Raw genomic sequence first — 25485 nt, 5'->3', positions numbered from 1 at the left:
CACATGCAAAAGAATAAAGTCGGACCCTTACCTCCATCATATACAAAAATTAATTCAAAATGTATCAAAGACCCAAACATCAGAGCTAAAACTATAAATCTCTTAGAAGAAAACACAGAAGAAACTCTTCATGACATTTGATTTGGCAGTGATTCTTGGATATGACACCAAAAGCACAGGCAACAAAAGAAAAAATATATTAATTGGACTACATCAAAGGACAATACCAACAGAGTGAAAAGGCATCCCAGGGAATGGGAGAAAATATCTGCAAATCATATACCCAATAAATAGATAACATCAAGAATATATAAAGAACACCTACAACTCAATAACAAAACAAAACCTGACTTAAAAATGAGCAAAGAACTTAAATAGACATTTCTCCAAAGAAGATATACAAATGGTCAATAAGCACATGAAAGGGTGCTCAACATCACTAATCAGAAACACAAATCAAAAACACAATAAGATATCGCTTCATATCCATGAGGATGGCTGTTATTAAAAAACAAAAACAAACAAACAAAAAAACCCAGAACAACAGGTGTTAGCAAGGATGTAGAGAAATCGGAATCCTTGTCCGTTGCTGATAAGAATATAAAATAGTGCAGGGCTTCCCTGGTGGCGCAGTGGTTAAGAATCCGCCTGCCAATGCAGGGGACACGGATTCGAGCCCTGGTCCAGGAAGATCCCAGGTGCCGTGGAGCAACTAAGCAGTGCGCCACAACTACTGAGCCTGCGCTGTAGAGCCTGTGAGCCACAACTACTGAAGCCCGCATACCTAGAGACTGTGCTCCACAACACGAGAAGCCACGACAATGAGAAGCCCACACATCGCAACGAAGAGTAGCCCCCACTAGCCGCTACTAGAGAAAGCCCACGCGCAGCAACAAAGACCCAACGCAGCCAAAAATAAATAAATAAATAAATAAAATTTATTTTAAAAAATAAAATAAAATGGTGCAGCTGCTGTGGAAAACAGTATGGCAGGTCCTCAAAATATAAAAAATTGAATTACTTTATGATCCAGAAGTAATTCCACTTCTGGGTTTATACCCAAAAGAATTGAAAGCAGGAACCGCAATAGATATTTCTACAACAATGTTCATAGCAGCATTATTCACAATAGGCAAAAGATGTCGTATTAGTCAGGGCTCTCCAGAGAAATATAACCAATAGGATATAGATATATAGGTAAATATATATGAAGAAAGAGAGAGAGAGATTTATTTCAGGAATTGGCTCACATGACTGTGGAGGCTGGTAAATCCAAAATCTTCAGGATAAGCTAACAAACTGGAAACCCAGGGAAGAGTTGATGCTGCAGTTCAAGTCTTAAGGCAGTCCACTGGCAGAATTCCCTCTTCAAGGGAGATCGGTCTTGTTCTATGAAGGCCTTCAAATGACTGGATGAGACCCACCTACATTATGGAAGCTAATCTGCTTTACTCAAGGTCTACTAATCTAAATGTTAATTTCATCTAAAAATACCTTTACAAAAATATCTAGAATAATGTTTGACCAAATATCTGGATACTGTGGCCTAGACAAATTGACACAAAACGTTAACTTCACAGACAGAAATAACCCAAATGCCCATCAACATTTTGTTTGGGATAAACAAAATGTGGTATATACATACAATGGAAAATTATTCAGCCTTAAAAAGCACTGAAATTATGACACTTCTTACAATATGGATGAACCTTGAAGACATTATGCTAAGTGAAATAAGCCAGTCATAAAAGGACAAATACTGTATAATTCCACTTGTAAGAGGTAACTAGAGTAGTCAAATTCATAAACACAGAATACAGAATGGTTGTTGCCAGAGGCTGGGGGGAGGGGAGAGGAAGGTAACAGAGAGTTATTGTTTAATGAATACAGAGTTTCAGTTTGATGAAAAAGTTCTGGAGGGACTTCCCTGGTGGCACAGTGGTTAAGAATCCGCCTGCCAATGCAAGGGACGTGGGTTCGAGCCCTGGTCCGGGAAGATCCCACATGCCACGGAGCAACTAAGCCCGTGCGCCACAGCTACTGAGCCTGCACTCTAGAGCCCACGAGCCACAACTACTGAAGCCCGCGCTCCTAGAGCCCGAGCTCCGCAACAAGAGAAGCCTCGGCAATGAGCCACAGCAATGAGAAGCCCGCGCACCACAACGAAGAGTAGCCCCCATTCGCAGCAACTAGAGAAAGCCCGCACGCAGCAACGAAGACCCAAGGCAGCCAAACTAATTAATAAATTCATTAATTTTTTAAAAGTTCTGGTTGCACCATAATGTGAATGTACTTGATGTCACTGAACGGTACACTTAGAAATGGTTATAATGCCAAATTTTATGTTATGTTTATTTTACCACAGTAAAAAAAATGAATTGCTTACATGTATAGGCTTTACTATGACGCAGACACCATGCTAAATGCCTTATATTGATTTTCTCATTTAATGCCTTTGATATTCCCATTTTATAAATAATAAAGCCTCCTAGAGAAAGTGACTTGCTCAAGGTACACTAGTAAGAAGCAGATCTAGGGTTGAAACCCTCTGTCTGACTCCAAAATCCAAGTGCTCTGTCAGTGTGCTATACTGAAAAGAGTGACTACATTACGGTAATGAGATAAAAAGCAAATTAAACTGTTTTTCAAGTAATATTTTAAAGTTGATTAAACATATTAAAATTTTTAAGAATGAATTCCCCCCAAAATATCGAATCCAGACTGGGTATGACTAATAATAAGACACCTAAAGTAGTCCTACGTTGACCTTCACCATGAGACATTCTTATCCCAAAACCACAGCATCTCCAGAAATAAGACAAAAAACCAGGCTGCCCAAAAAATAGGAATAGAAAGTGTACCTGGCATCTGCCCCATTCTTCCACAAGCCTTGGAACATTTCATAGTTTCTCTATTTTTTTTAAATAAAACTACTGTGGTTCCATTTATATTTTTAAATTATATTTATGTTTAGATCTACACCTGTGAGTAGACTCTTGGAGAAGGACTGGAAGGATACAGACCAAACTATTAGCAAAGGTTACCTCTGGAGAAAGTAGTAAAATGGAAAGAAGGCAGGTAAATAAAGGCGAAACCATTACTTTTGACACTTATACACTCTGTTCCAGTTTTTCAAAGGATACAGTCATTCAACTGACATTACTGAATGTCTACCATAAGTCCAGGGTCTATGGTGGTTCTGTTCAATCAAGATGAAAAGACAGAATGATTATCTGTAATGAGCTCCATCTAATAAACAAGTAACACATCTCCTGTGAGCTTGTGCAACGCATCCCATAGACAAGACTCATGTTGGTATTCTGGTCCCTGCAGGGAATTTTTACCAACCCCACTCCTCCAAATGGTCCCTCCCCCTCCAGTGATCCTCCTTCCATGGACCTCTTGACTACCACTGCCACAAACAAGAAGAGCAGCCCTGCTGTATTACACCCAAGGCAGCGTAGACTAGTGGTGAAGGCTTGGGCTCTGGAGTTACACTGTCTGGGTCTGCATCTGTCATTTGTACAGTGTGACCTTGGGCAAGTTTCTTAATCCGCCCGTGCCGCTGTCACCTCAACTAATAGGTACCAACCCTCACAGGATTACTGAGAGGCTTACATGAGTTAAGGCAGGTAAAGCACTCAGAACAATGTCTGTCATATATTAAGTGTTCAGAAAATGTTAGTCATAGATGGATCAAATAGCCTTCTAGAAGCAACAGACTGTCCCAGGGAAAAGAATAAAAGATCATCCAACGGAAGAGGAATCTTAGAGATCATTTTACAGATGATGGCACAGAGAGTGCCATAATGGCTCAATGTCTTGCCCAAGGATACGCAGGTGGTCCACGGCAGCATCAGGGCCAGACTCGGGTTCTCTCTGACGCAGCACAGTGCTCTCGAGGAAGAGAAAGCAGAGCTCTCCAAACTGACTTGTCACTTAGGTGCATATTACAGGTCTCATCTACTTTAATACTTGTGCATCCTAAAGTTATAAGTATTAGCACGTGAATGCTCGATTCTCTGAGCAGAATGAAAAAGGGCTTTTTGGCACACACTGTGTGTGTGTAGGGGTTGGGGAGGGGTGCAGGTGCAACAATCACATCCATGTCGAAGACTTTAGGGCATGACCTGTTTCTGAAATGTAGCCTGGGTAATAGTCCAGGATGCCAGACCACTTCAGCAGAGCTCCAAGACAGCCACCACAGAGTGAGTCCAAAAAGTGGAGCTGAGACTCACTGGTCAGTCCTGCAAGGCCCTAAGGTGGGGTCACTGAAGCAGTGGAGCAGATCAGGAGGGGTATGCTGGGCAAGGGGGAGAAACTGAGAGGTGGATCATTCCAGAAACACCTCCAACTATGTAACTGCTGCAAGTTCAGCTTGTGACCCCCTACCAATCTCACCTCCCAAGCCTCTCCTTCCCCACAGAGAGGCTCTCCATGCCGCCCTCTCCTACCTCTCCCACTTTTCCAACCTTTCCACCTACTAAGCTCCCACAGATTACCCCGCATCACAACCCAACGTCCCCCAGGAGAAATTCACACTTTCCAGCCTCAGTGCTTTTTTGCCCACGCTTTCCCTTCCTCCTGGAGTGCCTGCCACCTTCTCTTCTATGATCCCTTTCCCCTCAATCAAAGCCATTTGGCAAAATCCTTTTCCAGAAATGCCAACCCTTCCCTGAAACCATCCTACAAGAAGAAGTCCTCTTTCCCAGAACCCTCTAGGTCTTTCTAAGGCACTTGATAAATTCTACCTCACTCCCCTCTCCAGACTCTCTCTCCTTTACAGCCGTATACAATGCCCCACTAACAAGGGGTCTGCACTCAGTAAACACTAGTTGCTAGTGTAGAAGTCAAAATGGTGGCTGGGAAAACAGGTGCAGCAGGGGAAGCTGAAAAGGATGGCAATGAAGAGTGTGCACAACAGCAAAGATTAACTCTGTGCCAGAACCAAGGGTTTAACACGTGTTAACTCACCTAGTTTTCAAGACAATCCCATGAGATAGGTGCTATTATCGCCACGTACAAAGGAGGGAACTGAGGTATGATGGGCTGAGTAACTTGCCCAAGGTCAAACGGCAGGGTTTTGAATTGAACCAGGCCAGCTGGCTCTTTATATTGATTCTCTGCAACACTGTTCCTTCTAACCCTACATCCCTGAAAACCACTTCAACTCTTCCACTCACAGTGTGCAATGCCTTTCTGAATCAAAAACACACTTTGCAACTTGCAATTACGGCACCTACTGCTTTCTAAGTCAAAAATTAAAGATCAATTCTGGCCACAACTGCCACAACTGTAAATAACATATGATAAAGTCTCAAATCTAAAACATTGCTTAAACAGAGACAATTGTAGATGTTTGGGATGGAATGGGCCTCTGGCCATTCACCTAACTCAATATTGGCCATCATTTCCATTTTAAAGTCCTGAAATATATACCAGAATTATGTGCAAGCACAAACATCTAACAGCACTCTGAATATTACTCTGATAGAATTATGGGAGTAATAATATAATTATAAGCTTATTGATGCACACAGTGATCTATCACGTTTAGTGTGTTTTTTAACAATCATCAAGGAATTTGGGCCTACCACAATGGATAGAAGAATATAGAAAAGACATTGAGCTACATTCACATGTAAGTGAAACAGTAATTACCTATATAATTCAGGATTTAAATAATTTAATATTAAATATCCCATTAAAGGAAGCAAAAGTTTTGTTAATTCTGAATAAGCCAGATAACTTTTCAACCTTCTGACGAAACAGCGAGGGACTTCCGTGGTGGTGCAGTGGTTAACACCCCGCGCTCCCAATGCAGGGGGCCCGGGTTCGATCCCTGCTTAGGGAACTAGATCCCACATGCATGCCATAACTAAGAGTTCGCATGCTGCAACTAAGAGTTTGCATGCCGCAACTAAGGAGCCAGCCTCCCGAAACGAAGACCCAGCGCAACCAAATAAATAAATAAATACTTAAAAAAAAAAAACAGGGAGGGGGGATGCATAAAAATTCCAGCTTTACAAATGTATACTCTGTTCTCACAGAAAGAAAATAGAAAAATAAATGTATCAATAGATTCAACTTTGAAGTTAGGAGAGGCTTTTTACAGGATAACAGTTAAATTTCTGTTCCCAGGAAATTTTTAAATAGCATACAGATGACCCCAAAATTAAATTAAATTAAATTAAATTAAAATGTTAGCAAAGCAGAAGAAAAGGAAACGAGGTTCTGTGCAGTTTGTGGCAGCAAGCGATATTTTTCTCTCCCTGATGAAGAGAAGGCTTAGTGAGAACAGCAAAAAGACGCAGAGTAGAGATCACAGCGGGAGAAATAAGATATCCAGCACGTATCCAAAACTTACCCAACTCGGTCTTATTCAACACTATTTTTCCCACTTTGCCAGTTTTAAATCAGACAGCGGCTGGGCTTTTGCTGTTGTTGTTTCTGTCCTTTTGATCCCAGAGCCCCATGAAAGTTAAACTGTGTGTTGGATGGGATCTGGCCCCGTCTCGCATTAGGGCGAAAAAAGTTTTAAACTTGGATTCCTGGTTGCTTCTTTGGGAAAGTGAATAAATAACTGGCTGAAAGGAGAGGACGTGGGGGACGTGCTCAGCTGACGTCGGGCCCGCGAAGGGGCCGCACAGTTCCTCAGCGCAGCTGTCCAGATGTGCCTCATCTGGTTCCCCGGCGGGGCACGAGCCTCGGCGGCCACGGCTAGCGAAGCTCCAGCTCATTGGTCTCCGGGGCTCCTCGCTTGCCGCCTATTGGCCGGCCGGCCCGCCGCTCCCTCGGTCCTCAGGCCCGCCCCCCGCCCGCCGGGCCAGCTCGCTCCATCCTCAAGAGGAACCTGGAAGTGCAGCCCGGGCGATGATGTGGCACTCGGCGGCCGCTGCGGGCGTGGGAGGGGCCCGGCCGGAGAGAGGTCCTCCGCACCCAGGGCTTGCCCCTGTCCTGGCCCCTGTTATACCGATCCTTTCCGGCAGTTAGGCTGGTTTGTTTAACCAGGATGATTTCAATCTGTTCATGGGATGAAATTAATGCGCGCCCCGCGCTGGCTTAAATCCCCAGCATTTCCGAGTTAAAGGGACTGGGGCTCAGGGATGCCCACGCCCCCAAAGGGCCTTCAGGCCATGTCTCAGAACTTCAGTCTCCCCTCTTTATCCAGGGAGCGAATAATGAAATTCAAGAGCGTGTTTCATGGGGACAGTATTCTTTTGTTGGAAGAAAAAACTCAATGAACCCTTCACCGAAGTCCTCATTAACTAGAAAAGTCGTTCTTTCTGCAGAGAAGCCCAGGGCTGATTACAGGAGTGACTTGGAAGACTCGGTTTGTTTGGAATTTTTGTTGGGTGGTGGCTGTAGGAAAACGAGAAATGTTGCTTTGTTCTGTGAGAATGTAGACCAAACGATGCTTTGATCCTGGGGAAACCTTTGAAAGATTGATTAGGTGGGAGAGTGTCTGCAAATCAATCACCATTATAATTTGATGATGTTGACAGAAATGTGAGCTCATTGAAACATTAAGACGGCAAGAGCTACCTTCATTGAGCCACACACCGTGAACTGGGCCAGCCCGTATACTTACAACCACCTTTTGAAGTACATATTAAAATTATCTCCACTTTCAGATGAGGCTACCAAGACACAGAGCAGCCTATCCCAGCATGCCTCTGAGGTTTCCAATATTTGTTCGCAACATGGGTACATAAACGTACCTGCCCTTTGCCAGGAATAGGTGAGTCAGAGTTTATTGTGAGTGCCTCTACCTTCTGATGTCCAAAGCTTTCACTTCATAGATAATGTCCTCTTGGTCGGTCTATTTGTTATCTATTGCTATGTAACAGATTACCACAAATGTAGTAGCTTGAAACACCACACATTTACTACTGCAGTTTCTAAGGGTCGGAAGTCCAGGCATGACTTAACTGGATCCTCTGCTCAGGGTCTCACAAGGCTGCACTCACAGTGTCTGTCAGGATGCATCCTCATCTGGAGACTGGAAGGGGGAAGAATCTACTTCCAAGCTCCCTCAGGTTGTTGGCAGGATTCATTTCTTTGCAGCTGTAGGTCTGGGTTCCCAGTTTCTTTCTAGATGTCAGCTAGCAGCTACCCTTGCCTCCTAGATTCTAGTCTCAGTCTCCTGCAGTTCCTGAAAACCAGGAGGTGGAGGTCATGGGGGTCTGCCTTAGAGTCTGTCTGCCACAATGGGCTAGTCAGACACCTCAGTCTCTATAGCCCTGAATGCCATGTCATCTCACCTCCACAATCCCTCCAAAAATTCAGAGCCCCACTCACCAAGTAAGAAAATACGTGAGTGGATTCACAACACTCAATCTCTCTGGCAGTCAAGGAAACCCACAAAGGAAGTTTGGCCCTTGAAATAAATGATGAGTTTGGCTTTCTGGAACATCCATAATCTGATAATGATACACTTTTAACCCAAAAGTTACTCAACAATGGGCTGATAGTCAAGGTACATGATCAACCTTCTACACTCATTACCATTGACAAGTATCTGATATTGTTGACCATTGGAACTGCTTCCTCAAAAATCTACTAAAAACAGATTTCTGGAGACTTCTGCTTTCAAGAATATGGAGTAGATATAATTTTCCCTGTTTCTCCTGCTAGTATAATACCACCAAAAATCCTGACTTTACATATAAACAAACATAAGAAGACTCTGAAAGGTTGAAAGAAGAGGCAGATGGGCTAGGAATCTAGGGACCCAAGGAATGCCATGATGGTGTGTTCCCTGGATTTTCTCTTTGTCTCATTGATCCAGACTTGGAGCCCAGCAAAAGCCTGTTGTCTTTTGTTGTTAGCCAAAAAACCAGGAAGCAGGAGCCTAGAAAGACAAAATAAGTTTAGACAGTAATGGCTATGCTCCAGCCAAACACCCCAGAAGAAACTGTGGCTTCCCCCACATCCACATCAGCAAAGGCCAAATGGGGTCCTAGACTTCCACCCTTGCTATAATAAGGTGAAAACAAAGGGCTAGTTCTTTGAAAAGATCAATATAATAGACAAACTGCTAGCATGACTGACAAAGAAAGTAAAGAGAGAAAACACCAATTACCAGTGTCAGGAACAAAACAAGGGATCTCATTATAGACCTTGCAGGCATCAAAAAGAAAGTAAGGGAATACTCCAAACAACTCTACACACATAAATTTGACTTAAATGAAAGGGACAAGTTCCTTGAAAAACACAAATTACCACAACTCACCCAATTTGAAATAAATAATTTGAATAGCCCTGTAACTATTAAGGAAATTGAATTCAAATTCAAATACTCCCAAAAAAGAAATCTCCAGGCCCAGATGGTTTCACTGGAGAGCTCTACCAAACGTTTAAGGAAGAATTAACACCAATTCTACATAATCTCTTCCAGAAAATAGGACAGAACACTTTCCAATTGACTTTGTGAAGACAGTATTGCTCTGATGCAAAACCAGAGAAACACAGAATAAAAAAGAAAACTACAAACCAATATCCCTCATGAATATAGGTGCAAAAATATCAGCAAACAGAATTCAGCAATATATAAAAATCACTATACACCATGAGCAAGTGGGGTTTTTTCCCCAGGGATGCAGTCCTTGTTTAATATTCAAAAATCAATCAATATAATCCATGACATTAACAAACTAAAGAAAAAATACAAACATATCAATCAACATAGAATAAGCACATTCAACAAAATTCAGCATCATAAAAATGCTCGGAAAAATAGAAAAAGAGAAGAGAACTTCCACAAGAGCAGGTACAAAAAACCCACAGCTAGCATTATACTTAATGTGAAAAACTAGATGCCTTTCGTACATACTTTGTGATTCTATTTATATAACATCCTTGAAATGACAAAATTATGGAAATGGAAAACAGATTAGTGATTGCCAGGGGTTAAGGATATGGTGAGGTGGAAGGGAAATGAGTGTGACTATAAAAGGGCAAAATAGAGGATCCTTGTGGTGGTGGAAGAGTTCTGTAGTTTGACTGTATCCATGGGATAAAGTTGGGATATTGTACTATAATATATTTGCAAATAATAATGCAAAATGTTACCATTGGGGGAAACTGGTTAAAGAGTACAGGTCTCTCTGTATTATTTCTTACAGCTGTATATGCACCTATAACTATCTCAAAATAAAAATTTTAATTAAAAATGTAGACTCCCCTGAGCAGTCCCAACAGTTGTCAACAACCCTGGTCTTTCGAAGGACACTATGTGCATCCTCAAGATTGTTCTTCTTGAAGTGGAAGCCAGGCATTAACTTGCCTCTGTCTCCAAAACACAGTGACTTGCATCTTAAGAATGCTCATAAGGGACATACAAGTGTTTAACCAAACACCACCAAGCCGATCGTATTACTTGTAGACCATGTACATCTCTCAAAAACAAGACTACCTATCTTACTTCAAGAAGCTTCCCCTAGGTATAAATGACTCATTACTAACATTTTTCCCTAAAATAGGAGTTATCCAATTAGAAAAGATGGTGCAAAATTTACCCCTTACTTTAGAAGAAGTGATCAGTGACTCCACCTTGAACCTCACAGGCATTCAAGTCAGCTTTAAATCAGTGGTCAGGAATAAAGATGGCCAATAGGCACATGAAAAGATGCTCATCATTGCTAATTATTAGAGAAATGCAAATCAAAACCACAATGAGGTACCACCTCACACCAGTAAGAATGGCCATCACTAAAAAGTCTACAAATAATAAATGCTGGAGAGGGTGTGGAAAAAGGGAACTCTCTCACACTGTTGGTGGGAATGTAAATTGGTGCATGCAGCCACTATGGAAAACAGGGAAATTCCCTGGTAGTTCAGTGGTTAGGACTCGGCACTTTCGCTGCCAGGGTCTGGGTTCAATCCCTGGTCAGGGAACCAGGATCCCACAAGCTGCACGGCATGGCCAAAAAAATAAAAAAATAAAAAAACCAAAAACAAACAAACGAAAAAGAAACCAGTATGGAGATTCCTCAAAAAACTAAAAATAGAGTTGCTATATGATCCAGCAACCCCACTCCTGGTTATAATTATAATTAAATTAAATATAATTATAATTGTAATTATAATTATATTATATAATAAATAATTATTATATTATATAAGTATATATTATATTATATAAGTATATATAAATATAATTATAATTATATACTTACATAATATGATAATTATATAATATAATTATAATTAAACTATAATCCAAAAAGATACATGCACTCCTATGTTCAGAGCAGCACTATTTACAATACCCAAGACATGGAAGCAACCTAAGTGTCCATCAACAGATGAATGGATAAAGAAGATGTGGTACATATATACAATGGAATATTACTCAGCCATTAAAAAGAATGAAATAATGCCATTTGCAGCTACATGAATGGACCAAGAGATTACATTACTAAGCGAAGTAAGTCCAGAAGAGAAAGACAAATACATATGATGTCACTTATATGTGGAATCTAAAATATAACACAAATAAACATAGCTACAAAACAGAAATAGACTCACAGACATAGAAAACAGAGTTGTGGTTACTGAGGGTGGGGTTGGAGAGGGAAGCACTGGGAGTTTGGGATTAGCAGATGCAAGCTATTATATATAGGATGGGTAAACAACAAGGTCCTACTGTACAGCACAGGGAATTACATTTAATATCCTATGGAAATGGAATGGAAAAGAATATGAAAAAGAATATATATGTATAACTGAGTCACTTTGCTGTACAGCAAAAATTAACACAACATTGTAAATCAACTGTGCTTCAATAAAATTTTTAAAAACTGGAGAAATATGAATAAGAAAAAAAAATCAATGGTCAGGATTGTTAGGGATGAAAGACTGTCTCCTTACAGGCCAAGGCAAAGCCTGTACTATCACACACACATCCTGCTGAATCTAGAGCGATGCCTTGGGCCAAGTGGAAAGGTCAACATAGAAACTTAAAAAGAAAGCCGCTTGATTTTCTAAGGTAGACCCTGATGGTTTATGGGAGTTGTTCGGCTGATTGAATCCAGGATGCTGTGTGGGGAGGATGGAGAATTTGAGGTCAGTACTGCAGGTTGGCTCATCCTGCTGCATAGAGTCCTGTCGATATTAGCCTTAGTTAGATGCTGAGAAAAATTAAATGGATTTGGTCCCAGCCCCTATTGGTCAGATTAATTAGATTGGTTGATGGAGTGCACATTCAAGGGAAAATATGCTCCAAGTGAAGGTGGCATTGAAACAAGGAACAGATACTATTGGGAGGCAATTCTCCATGGATGTCTCAGGTTTCTGCAAGTTTTATGAGCAGAAGTGCTGACAGCCATTGTCCCAGACTACCTGAATGTTTATAGAGTAAACAATCTTGGAAAATATATACAATGTCACCTTCTAGAGCAGATGGCATTCTGTTCAACAATAAAGGTAATGTCTTCTTCCAGGGCAGAGATGGGAAAAGTTTTCTTAAAACTCATGATAAAATATTGGGATTTTCTAAGCTCAGGAACCCACCGTATGTTCAGACATCAACTGGCTGTCATTCTGTAGAATTTGGGGTTCTGGGAACCAGCTCAAGTGCTAATACCCTCCTTGCTGTTATTATTATGAGTAATAAACTGTCCTTTGTCTCTGACCCAGGAGTCCTATGTCCTTTGTCATCATCCATGACACTGCAGCAGACTAACTTGTTAGCTTACATGTGGGGTTACATCTCAGAACCTTCACAGTTCTTGACAGGAGCACCATGGTCTATGAGCCATCACCACAGATCCCTGTCAGTCAAGATTGCTACTCTGACCTTATTTCCCATTACAGTCATTAAATCCACCTTGCTTCTGAAGTTAGTGTCCCACTTGCACTCTCATATTCTGAAATCTTATCATTGCTTTTAGGGAGCCCAGCATTAAGACAGTATCTCTTACCATCAACTCTAGCCTACAGTGTATGGTCACCACTTCTCAAAGACACCAAGCGCCCCACCCCCTTACTAGTGCATTTCTTATTACTTCAATGAATAGAGTATCCTCTGGGCCCTCCTGGGTAACATGATCAAGGGATGTGTTCTCTGGTCTTATATAATAAATCCACTTAAATATTCTTAAGTTCCGGAGCCCTCTGATACCTTCCGCAATGCTCTGCCAAGGCAGTTCTGGCATTTCCACCTCTTTTATTGTAAATCTTTATCATGCCCAGACTTTGAGGAGTCATCCCAGCAGGCTACTAAGATAGACTCCATGTATCCTTGCCAGGTCACTCAATTCTAGGTCACGGGAGAGTACTATCATGTCAATAAACTTTCCCTATCTGGTCTTATACATCACCCCATGTACTCCAAAGTTCACACATATTCTCCTGCTTCCTACTGGTTAATATTAGCTGGGTCCTGCAATTCTTTGGGGAAGCAAGGTATTTCATCTTGGTGACAGAAATGTATTTCTCTCCTAGGCTATTGGTATACAGGCAGTGAGGTATAGTGGTGCAAATCTTGAGAAGGTTGAACATCGCTCTGTGAAGCAGCCACCACAGGGAGTCTTTCATGGTTATCAGGCAAAGAGAGATGACTTTACTCAACAAAGAAAAGGCAACTGTTTCTGCCAACCCCAAGGGTTTAGGGAAATCTGGGAGCTCAAGATTCTCTGACATATCTACCCAAATACCTCCATTAGGTCTCAGAGTCCCACTTCTTGGTCAGGGCTCTGACTTTAGCATAGGAGAAACGTCAAGCCTACTTAGTTAGTCACCTCTGCAGCTCTGCTATTTTCAATCAAATGTAGGGCTTGATTCTCCTGATGCCTGCAACTGATGAAGGTCTCTATAAACACTGCCACTGAGGACCTCTGGTTTTCATAGCTTGGATTGAATTTATAGTTGGCTGAACTGAGCCCGTCATTCTCTTCGAGGTTTTTGAGGAGATTAAAAAAGCTCATCAGCTCTATAGTTCCTATCATCTCTTCTCCTAATACTGTTCAAGTGCTGGTCCTATTGTATAATTCAGTGTTTCCTCTTCCACTTGTACCTCATCCCAGTGCATGAAAGAGGAGAATCTACGTATCATGATGTGGGAGATTATCCCTGCCCCTTTTCCACAGCAATGGAATCCTTGTTGTCATCTCAGCAGTAAGTGATCTGATTCTAGAGGTTCATCCTAACTATTGGTTTTCCACTAATGTTTCCAGTAACATGTCTTAGTTTGTGTCCCTCTCCACCACACCAAAAAAAAAAAAATTAGAGCCTGGATAAGAACTCAAATTCGGGTAGTTCACTCAGTGCACAGTGTGTGTGTGTGTGTGTGCGTGTGTGTGTGTGTGTGTAAAATATCACCATTATACGTGGCAATGTTTTATATTATCATATATGGTAATATTTAATCAATGTTAATTTCCTAATGTTGATGGTTATACTATGGTTATGTAGAGGAATGTCCTAATTTTTATATACACACTCAATCACCCAGGGATAATAAGGCATCACGTCTGCAACTTACCCTCAAATGGATCAAAAACAAGAAAATTACCAATATGTAAATTACCTATAGATTGAAAGAAATTTATGCATGTATGCACTTATGCATATATATACACATACATATCTATTTATATATATTTAAAACCTCCAGTTTCAACACAGCAGGGCTTATTCAATGCCCCCTCCTCCACCTTTCTATATTTATACCTCTTTTCTCTTCAGTGAGAAATCTGACTCCATTAACCTTAATATATTTACTGTTGAGTCAGTTCCCCTGAATGTAACCTATCTTCCAGCTGCACTCAGCTGAATTCTTAACTCAAAGACATGCTTACCAGTACACACACACACATCCCCACACATACCTATACATGCACACAAACCAACTACAATAGCCCCGAGAAACGGAAGAAGGAAGGAGTGGGAGGAAGAAGAATGAAAAGGAGGAAAGAGAAGGGAGAGAAAAGGAGGAATAAAGCCTAGCTAGTGGCTTTTTTTGCTAAATTATTTACCCATTATGGAAGGAGGGAAAGAAGGAAGGGAGAAAGTGGGGGGAGGAAGGAGGGAGGGAAAGAAGGAAGGAAGGAAAGAAAGAAGGAAGGAATATGACAGCGTATTATATACGTTCCTGAAGGATTTAAGGCATCTTCCAATAATAAATACACACACACACACACACACACACAAAATGCCTAGAAAAGAAAGACTGAAAAAAACATTGCCAAAATATTAATCACACTTACCTCTAGGTAGTTGGGTTTGGGATGATCTTTATCTGCTTCTCGTCTGTCTTTCAATTTTTTAACAATCAATGTGTTGCATATTACACTTAAAAATAATTGTTTTAAGATAAAATAGGGGACTTCCCTGGTGGTGCACTGGTTAAGAATCCACCTGCCAATGCAGGGGACATGGGTTCAATCCCTGGTCCGCGAAGATCCCATATGCCGCGGAGCAACTAAGCCCGTGCACCACAACTACTGAAACCCACGCACCTAGAGCCCGTGAGCCACAACAAGTGAAGCCACCGCAATGAGAAGCCCGCGCACCACAACGAAGAGTAGCCCCCGCTCACCGCAACTAGAGAAAGCCTGCGCGCAGCCAAAACTAAATAAATAAATAAATTTATAAAATAAAATAGTAGAATAGGTCAATGGAACAGAATAGAAATTAGAGAAAATGATTCACATGTATGTTTAATTGATGTTTGGCAAAGATGTAAGAAATTCAATGGAAAAAAGATAGAGTTTTCAACAAACTGTTGAAACAATTGAGGATTTATGTGCCAAAATTTTTTTTAATTCACCTCTTCATACTTCACAACATATACAAATGTTAATTCAAAGTTGACCATAAATCTAAATGTAAAACCTAACATTATGAAATGTCTAGAATACACAGGAGAAAATCTTTTGTGACCCTGGGTTAGGTAAAAATTTCTTAAATACTCCAAAATCACAATCTATAAAATAAAAATTAATTTTAAAGTTGGACTTTTTGAAATTAAGAACTTCTGCTCTTTGAAAAACACTATTAACAGAATGAAAAGACAATCTACTGGGAAAGAATACTTGCAAATCACATATATGATAAGGATTTTGTCTGGAATATATAAGGAAATCTTACATATAAAAATTTTTTTAACTACCTAGCTTTTTTTTTTTTTTTTAATTTTTATTTTTCGGCTGCACCCCGCGGCATGCAGGATCTTAGTTCCGCGACCAGGCGTCGAACCCGTGCCCCCTGCAGTGGAAGTGTAGAGTCTTAACCGCTAGACCACCAGGAAAGTCCCCCTAGCTTTTTAAAATGGGCAAAATATTTGAACAGAATTTATCAAAAAATGATATACTGATGGCATAAGCACCTGAAAAAATGTTCAATATCATTAGTCATTTGGGAAATGGAAAATTTAAACCACAATGAGATACAACCACATACCTATTAGAATAGCTAAAATTAGAAAGATTGGCTGCACCACATATTGTAAGGACATGGAGCAACTAGAATTCTCATAAAATGCTGGTGGGTATGTAAAATAGTACAACCACTTTGGGAAAGAGTTTGACAGTTTCTTTAAAAGTTAAACATACACTTACCTGCGGGCCAGCCATTCCATCCATGAAAAAAAGAAAGACAAATATCATATGATATCATTTATATGTGGAATCTAAAAAAATGATACAAACTTACTGATTTACCGAACAGAAATAGACTTACAGACATAGAAAACTTATGGTTACCAAAAAGGAAAGGGTCAGGGAGATAAATTGGGAATTTGGGATTAACAGATACACACTACTATATATAAGATAGATAAACAAGAACCTACTGTATAGCACAGGGAACTATATTCAATATCTTGTAATAACTTATAATGGAAAAGAATCTGAAAAAGGATATATATATATGTATAATTGAATCACTTTGCTATACACCTGAAACATTGTAAATCAACTATACTTCAATTTAAAAAAATTTTTTAAAGCTTGGAAAAGACCCCCCCCCCCAAAAAAGCATATATCCACATAAAGATTAATAACGTACATAGAAACTTTATTTGTAATAGCCAAAACCTGTTAACAACGCAAATGTCCATCAAGGTAAATGATTAAACAGATTGTGGTACCTCCATATAATGAAACACTGCTCAGCAATAATCAATACAGATGAATCCAAAATAATTGCACAGAGTGCAAGAAGTCAGACAAAAAAAATCATTCTGTATGATTCCATTAATATAAATGTTTAGAAAATGTGAATTAATCTATATAGTGACAGAAAGTAGAACAGAGGTTGTCTGGGACAGGGTGGGAAGGTTATGGGAAGGAGAAAGAAGGGGTTCTTACAAAGGGGCATGAGTGTATACATGTGTCAAAACTTATCTAACTGGTAAATTTTATGTTATGAATATTTAACTATAATAAAAAAGAAAAACTTATCAAACTGTACACTTTAAATATGGGCAGTTTATTAAACACCAATTATACCTTAATAAAGCTGTTTTACAATGGTGTTTTTAATAAAATAATGCTGTAAGAAAACCATCATGCAAAAATATTTTATCCCACAGTTATTATTTCTTAAGGATAGTTTCCTGTAAGGAAATTTACTGGGTCAAACAATAATAATAGTTTCGTTTTTCTTGTGACACAAATGATTTCAAGAAAAATTGAACAATTTTTTACTTTTAATATGGTATCTCACCCTCCCCAAGCTCTGAGAATTAATTTTTTTAAACATTTGCAAGTTTGAGTTTTAAATGGCCTCTTATTTTCATTTACATTTTTATTACTATGGATACCATAATTTAAACAGAAAATTTACAACCTAGAGAGGTTCAAGTGAAGGCATTTAGGGTGAGGCGGCTGTGGAACTCAGGTTCTGTGAGGAATAATGGATGACACAGAAAGTTCACCTGAGGAACCCCACGGGATGGACCATGGGGCAGAGAAAGTCATGAGCGTTCTCCTCTAGGAACTGTAGTGACATCCTTCAGGAGAGAGACTAGACCTATGCTACAGGGGACTAGAGCGAAAGAAAAAGACCAAGTTCCACGTGGAAGATTGCAGCTCAGTATGAGAAAGGACATTTTTTGCAGGAGAGGGGTGGCAGGCTAACAACATCAATCACGAGAGCTTTAACACAATGAAATCGGCTGCCTTCCCAGCCCTGGCAGTCATCTAGAAAAGACTGGCTTAAGAAGATGTGGTATGTACATATACAATGGAATATTAGCCATAAAAAAATGAAATATTGTCATTTGCAGCAATGTGGATGGACCTAGAGAATATTATGCTTAGTGAAATGTCAGACAAAGAAAGATAAATACTATATGATATCACTTATATGTGGAATCAAACAATAATACAAATGAAAATATATACAAAACAGAAACAGACTCATAGACACAGAAAGCAAACTTATGGTTACCAAGGCGGGGTGGTGTGGAGGGACAAATTAGGGGTATGGGATTAACAGATACAAACTACTACACATCAGATAGATAAGCAACAAGGATTTACTGTATAGCACATGGACCTATATTCAATATCTTGTAATAACATATAATGGAAAAGAATCTGAAAAAAATACCAAACACTATGCTGTATAACTGAAATGAACACAGTATTATATATCAACTATACATGAAAGAAAGAAAGAAAGAAAGAAAGAAAGAAAGAAAGAAAGAAAGAAAGAAAGAAAGAAAGAAAGAAAGAAAGAGAAAGAAAGAAAGGAAGAAAGAAAGAAAAGAAAGAAAGAAGGAAGGAAGGAAAGAAGGAAAGGAGGAAGAGAGGGAGGGAGGAAGGGAGGAGGGAAGGAAGAAAAAGGAAAGGAAAGAGGGGGGAAGAAGGAGGGAAGGAAGGAAGGAGGGAAGGGAGGGGCGGGAGAAGGGAGGGAAGGAAGCCTGGAAGGCACCTGGCAGACCCATTGCAGAGGGAGTTCTTACATCAATTAGGAATTTGGATGAGACAGTCTTAAATCAGATGACCTTTCCCCGCCCCCAGTTTTATTGAGATATAAATGACATACATCATTGTTTGAATTTCAGGTGTACAGCATAAAGTTTGACTTACATATATTGTGAAATGATTACCACAATAAGTTTCATTGACATCCATCATCTCATATAGATACAATAAAAAGAAACGGAAAAAAAAAACAGGAAAAAAAGTTCTCCTTGTAATGAGAGCTCTTAGGATTTACTCTCTTAACAGCTATCATGTATAGCATACGCAGTGGTTCCTATAGGCGTCATGTTGTACATGACATCCCTAGAACTTATTTATCAGATGATCTTTAAAAGTCCTCATATTTTGTTTTTCTCATTCCCCATCCTGAACATTTTTTTTCTCTTGTTCCTACACTTCCTTGGAAATGGTGACATCATTATCATACTATGTTTGCAAATCGAGGGATGAGGAAAAAAAGCCACTTGTTTATAAGAACATAATGAACAACCTTTAAACACACATTAGCTAGTCACAGGTGATAGATGTATTTCAGAGATAAGAAAGGAGAGTCCTGGGAAAGTACTTGGTTGGCTCCTTGTTCAGGTTAAAATGACTCCTGGCCAGTACATTATTATTACCCCTTAATGAACAGCTAACCAGTGCCCATCCCAAACGGAGAATCTAAACAAAGAGACACAATAGTCACTACGAAGATTTCATTTGTTTGCGTTTATCCCTCCACCAAAACACTTGAAGGCGGTTTACGCAATAGCAATGAAAACATCTGCTGTGAAGAAAGATGTATAGGACACAGAATATTGAGGAGGGAGGAGAAGAGAGGGAAGGAGGTAAGAAGAGTTTGAAATAATACCTTTGTCATTAAAGTTTGAAAACCAGCTACATGGGGTGTTTGATGCCATGCTGAAAGGTTTTGATTTAATTCTATAAATAATGAGGAGCTTGCCAAGGTCTTCAAGCTAGAGAGTGACACAATATTTTTTTTAATTAGTTATCTCTGAGGAAGTGATGAGTAGATTTTTGTTTACTATTTATCTTCCTCACTGGAATGTGAGCTCCTGGAAAACAGAGGTTTTTATCTGTTTTGCTCACTTTTGTATCCCTAGCACAGGACAGGAAGTCAAAAAATCTTTGTTGAATAAACAAGCAGATCCTGGCAACTAGTGAACAAGGTAAAGACTCAGAGATCATGAGCCATGGCGAGGGGGGCTATGCTCGGGTGCAAGTCACTCAAAAGTTGCTAGGCACACATGCATGCACAAGTTGGGGAAAAGAAGCCGGCTTAAATCGAGGAGTTTCACAGTTCATTATTGTTTTTTATTTGCTTGCTTTTTTTTTTTAATGGAGGTATAATTGACCTATAACATTATATACGTTTCAGGGGACTTCCCTGGTGGCCCAGTGGATAAGACTCCATATTCCCAATGCAGGGAGCCAGGGTTCCAGCCCTGGTCAGGGAACTAGATCCCACATGCATGCTGCAACTAAGAGTTCACATGCCACAACTAAGGATCCCGCCTGCCACAACGAAGACCCAGCACAACCAAATAAATAAATATTTTTTTAAAACACATTATATTCTTTTCAGGTATACAATATAATTATTCCATATTTGTATATATTGCAAAATGATGACTACAGTGTCTACAATATCCACTGCCACACGTAGTTCCAAAATTCTTTTCCTGTGATGAGAGCTTTTAAGATCTACTCTCTTAGCAACTTTCAAATATGCAATATAGTATTGTTAACTATAGCCACCATGCTGTACATTACATCCCCAGGACTTATTTATTTTAAAACTGGAAGTTTGTACCTTTTGACCCCCTTCACCCATTTTGCACACAGCTTATCTACACCCCCTCCCCACCTCAGGCAACCACCAATCTGTTCTCTGTTCTTTTGTTTTTGTTTTTTGTTTTCTCTCTTTTTTTTTTTGGAATTATAATTGACATATATAACATTATATTAGTTTTAGGTGTACAACATAATGATCTGATATTTGTATTTATTGTGAAATGATCACCACAACAAGTCTAGTTAACATCCATCACCACACGTGGTTACCAAATTTGTTTTTCTTGTGATGAGAACTTTTAAGATCTACTCTTTTAGCAACTTTCAAACATGCAGTACAGTAGCGTTAACTGTAGTCACCATACTGTACATTACATCCCCATGACTTACTTTTTTTTATAGCTGGGAGTTTGTACCTTTCAACTATCTTCACCCATTTCTCACCCCCCATCCTCGCCATCCCTCCACCCCCCACCTCTGCCAATCACCAGTTTGTTCTCTGTTATCAATGAGCCTGTTTTTTGTTTTGTTTTTTAAGATTCCACATATAAGTGACATCATACAGTGTTTGTCTTTCTCTGTTTGACTTATTTCACTTAGCATAATGTCCTCCAGGTCCATACAAGTTGTCGTGAATGGCAAGATTTCATTCTTTTTATGGCTGAATAATATTCCATTTGTATATATATATTATATATACACATACATACATATATATGTACCACATTTTCTTTATCCATTCACTCATCAATGGAGACTTAGATTGTTTCCACGTCTTGGCTGTTGTAAATAATGCTGCAATGAACATGGGAGTGCAGATATGTTTTTGAGCTACTGTTTTGTTTCCTTCACATCAATACTCAGAAGTGGAATTGCTGGATTATATGGTAGTTCTATTTTTAATTTTTTGAGGAACCTCCATACCCTTGTCCATAGTGGCTGCACCAATTTACGTTCCCATCAACAGTACACTAAGGTCTACATTCACTGTTGTTTTTTTCCTCACATCTCCATACATGCAGATGGGGCAGAACTGTTCTCAGTCAACTACTATGATAACTGGCTCCAAAGTTGTAGCAGGAATTCAGCCAAAACAGAATTAGATAATCCAAGGTTACAGTAGGATGTTAAAAACTCCAAAGACAGAGATAATTAGAATTTATAATCCCTCCCTTTGCCAGTTTAAAATTTCCCATTGTGCAAATGTAAATCATCTGCACAAGTATTTTATGCCTCTTTCTCTTTTCATGCCCCATGGAGATAACCAGTTTGTCATCCTCCCTCATGTGTACCTTTAAATACATTAATAAGTCATAAAAATTACTCAACATTTAATTAGTTTAAACCCACCTCCAAGAGTTTTGATAGGAAATGCTGCAGTTCTCCTTTCTGTCTGAAAGTAATGGTAGTGATTTTGTCATTGACCCAACAGGGAGACTTCTCTCTGTCCAGCATTATCATCCAAACGTCGGCTCAAGTCTGCCCCCTAGAGTAGAGTAATCAGTGTGCCTTGGCAATAGTGCTCAACTGTATTAATTTCATATTTCTGACACTGGTCTTTTCCAGAGGACAGTCACTTTCTATTTTATATGCGTCTGCATTATTTGAAAGTATGTCAGATACTGTTTTTTTGGGTTTTTTTAAATGTAGATTTTATTTATTTATTTATTTTTGGCTGCGTTGGGTCTTCGTTGCTGCACGTGGGCTTTCTCTAGTTGCGGCGAGCGGGGCCTACTCTTCATTGCGGTGTGCGGGCTTCTCATTGCGTTGGCTTCTCTTGTCGCAGAGCACGGGCTCTAGGCGCGCAGGCTTCCATAGTTGTGGCTCGAGGGCTTCAGCAGTTGTGGCTCCCGGGCTCTAGAGCACAGGCTCAGTAGTTGTGGCGCACGGGCTTAGTTGCTCCACAGCATGTGGCATTTTCCTGGACCAGGGCTCGAACCTGCATCCCCTGCCTTGGCAGGTGGATTCTTAACCACTGAGCCACCAGGGAAGTCCGATACTGTTGTTTTTATAAGTAAAAAATGTTTCCATTGGGGGGGAACACTATCTACAACACAATTTTTTATTTCAAGAGAGTATTATATGACAGTGTCTTGCCTAAAATAGGCAGGATTAATTCAAGTTCTAGAGCCCTGGTTGTTCAGAGTCACATTCTCAGACTATATCTATTATGTCACTACTATGTGATAGGCAAGGGTTCTGGGAATGCAAAGATGATTAAGATATGGTTCCTACTACTAAGAGTTCACAGTCTAGATGGGAAGACAGACGTAAGTAAATGATTACATGATAAAACCGACATGAGTCATACTATAGTACAGAAGAGAATATGAATGAACAGAGATATTTTTATTTGGAGAGAATAGGAAGGAAGGAAGGAAGGAAGGAAGGGAGGAAAGAAGAATCAGGTTAATAAACTTTAAAATGTTGTAACTAGTATTAGACCAGTTAACCCAAAATAATACCATGGATTAATTAAATTCCAATTCTTTTTAAGCTTCCTAGAATTTAAAAAATAAAATTCAAGTAATATAAAAAGAGGCTTGAGAGTTAGAGTATAGATCATTGCTGCCCAATAGAAATATGAGACATAGAGGTAATTTTAAATTTTCTAATAGTAGCAACATTAAAATAGGGAAAAAACAGGAGAAATTAATTTTAATAATATATTTTATTTAACCAAACATATCCAAAATATTATCATTTTTGTTGGAATCAAGGCAAGATATAAAGGGCCTGATGTGGGATGCTGGCAATGAGAATGGAATTTGGTAGGTCCAAGTGATATTTAGAGGCAAAATAAGCAGAAGTTGATAATTATTTGAATGGAGAACAAGAAGAGTACGTGATAGTTTCAAACCCAACCAGGTTCTTGGTTGACAACTGGTAAATGATGCTAACCATTCACTGAGGCAGGGAACACAGATTGGGGGCAGGCAGGGCAAGAAATAATTATTTACTTTAAAAAAATGGGTTTGCGGGAACTCCCTGGCAGTCCAGTGGTTAGGACTTGGCGCTTACACTGCCGAGGGCCCAGGTTCAATCCCTGGTAGGGAAACTAAGAGCTCACAAGCCACGCAGTGTGGCCCAAAAAAAAAAAAAGTGGTACCTATCGGTATATTATGAGGGAAGTTTTTAAGATGGAAGAGACTTGAGAATGTTTTAAGCAAGGAACCATTAAAATTATGCACTTGACTATTTTAAAAGATGTAAATGATATACTGTTAACTGAAATGAACTCATGTTTGGAAAAAAGTTTGTGTGTGTGTGTGTGTGTGTGTATACACATAGATAATATTCTGGAAGGACAGACAACAAAGTATTAACCATGTTTATCTCTGAGTAGGTACAATAAGAGTTTTTAATTTTCATTCTTTTTCTTGATCTGTATTTTTATTATGACGACCATAATTTTGTGATATTTAAAAAAGGCAATAAGCTGTCAACTTCATATTCAGAGAGTCCCCCCTCTTCCATTTACTATGGTCCTGAAAGTGTGCTGAAAACAGACTTTCCTCCAATTTGATAAAATATAGCATAAAAGTCCTAATCCTGATTTTCCCAGGTACTTCTATCCTTGAAGGGGAAGAAACTTCACAGATATCCTGGCTGGAGTGGAAGGTGGCTACTGTCTCAGCCAGCCAGCCAGTGGGCCCTGGGAACTCCAGGCATCTCTCCTTTCCATGGGTGGGCCACCTCTCCCCAGACCTTTCTTTTGGGGCCACAGCAGATGAGTAGACCATCCCCAAATCTTAAACTTGGTTAGCAAGACTGAAAAGTACCCAAAGCAAGGGTGGGGAAACTATGTGTATGTTATACACATAGTATAACACAGATCTCAAAGGCAGGTCGGTCCCATCCTCCCCCTTGGCGGTGGCAAATAACAGGCAAACACACCATGTAATAGCTGAAGTCATCTTTTACCTGTGTGAAAAATCATCATTAAAAAGCTGCATGAAAGTGTCAATTCAAATTGGTGAAGGTACAAGTTGTATGAATTGAAAGAATGCACATTAATGATCATCACTATTTTACTTTTCTTTCACTGTTTTCCTCTTCTTTTTTTCTCTCTCCTTTTCCTTCTTTTTATTGTCTATGCCAAAGTTAGTTTCTTCTTACATTAGCAGTAAGTTGCGGTATTAGTAATGAGTAGTAGTTTGGGGAGATCTTCTTCTTTACAAAATAGAGATTCTAGCTGCCCCTGGGCATTTGATGATCCAAGACAGAGACAAAGAATAAATAGGGAGAATTCTACTATCTTTTCTTCCAGGGAAAAGAACAGAATATGGCCTCAATATGTTAATTAACCTGATCGTGGTGATGATTTTACAAAGTATGTCAAATACTGATACACATATCAATCATCATGCTGTGCAATGTAAATATATACAACTTTATTTGTCAATTATACTTCAATAGAGCTGGGGAAAGAAAAGAAGTGCCTGCTTCAGCAGCACATACACTAAAACTGGAACTTCTCTGGATACAGAGAGGATTAGCACAGCTCCTGTGCAAAGATGACACGCAAATTTGTGAGGTGGTCCATATGTTTTAAATAAATCATGCAATGTAATGTACAGCATGGTGACTATAGTTGACAATATTGTATTGTATATTTGAAAGTTGCTAAGAGAGTAGATCTTAAAAGTTCTCATCACAAGAAAAAAATGTGTAACTATGTATGGTGATGGATGTTAACTAGATTTACTATGGCAATCATTTCACAATACATACAAATACTGAATCATTA

At 39.5% G+C, this 25485-nt stretch overlaps 1 protein-coding gene and 1 pseudogene across 1 annotated transcript in view; one reads left to right on the top strand and one right to left on the bottom strand.

Moving 5' to 3' along the window:
- TMEM45A (transmembrane protein 45A) overlaps window positions 1-6684 on the bottom strand; it is an 87847-nt gene extending 81163 nt beyond the window's left edge. The window contains exon 1 of the mRNA XM_061193026.1: window positions 6368-6684. The gene's annotated coding sequence lies outside the window, so the exon portion shown is untranslated. The remainder of the gene's footprint in view (window positions 1-6367) is intronic.
- Window positions 6685-25173: 18489 nt separating this feature from the next.
- LOC133094231 (U6 spliceosomal RNA) lies at window positions 25174-25287 on the top strand (annotated as a pseudogene).
- The last annotated feature ends 198 nt before the right edge of the window (window positions 25288-25485 follow it).

This window comes from Eubalaena glacialis, chromosome 6 (assembly GCF_028564815.1).
Source record: "Eubalaena glacialis isolate mEubGla1 chromosome 6, mEubGla1.1.hap2.+ XY, whole genome shotgun sequence".
Lineage (NCBI taxonomy): Eukaryota > Metazoa > Chordata > Mammalia > Artiodactyla > Balaenidae > Eubalaena > Eubalaena glacialis.
The sequence above is the reverse complement of the archived record's forward strand: the minus strand, read 5'-3'. Positions and strand labels throughout refer to the sequence as shown.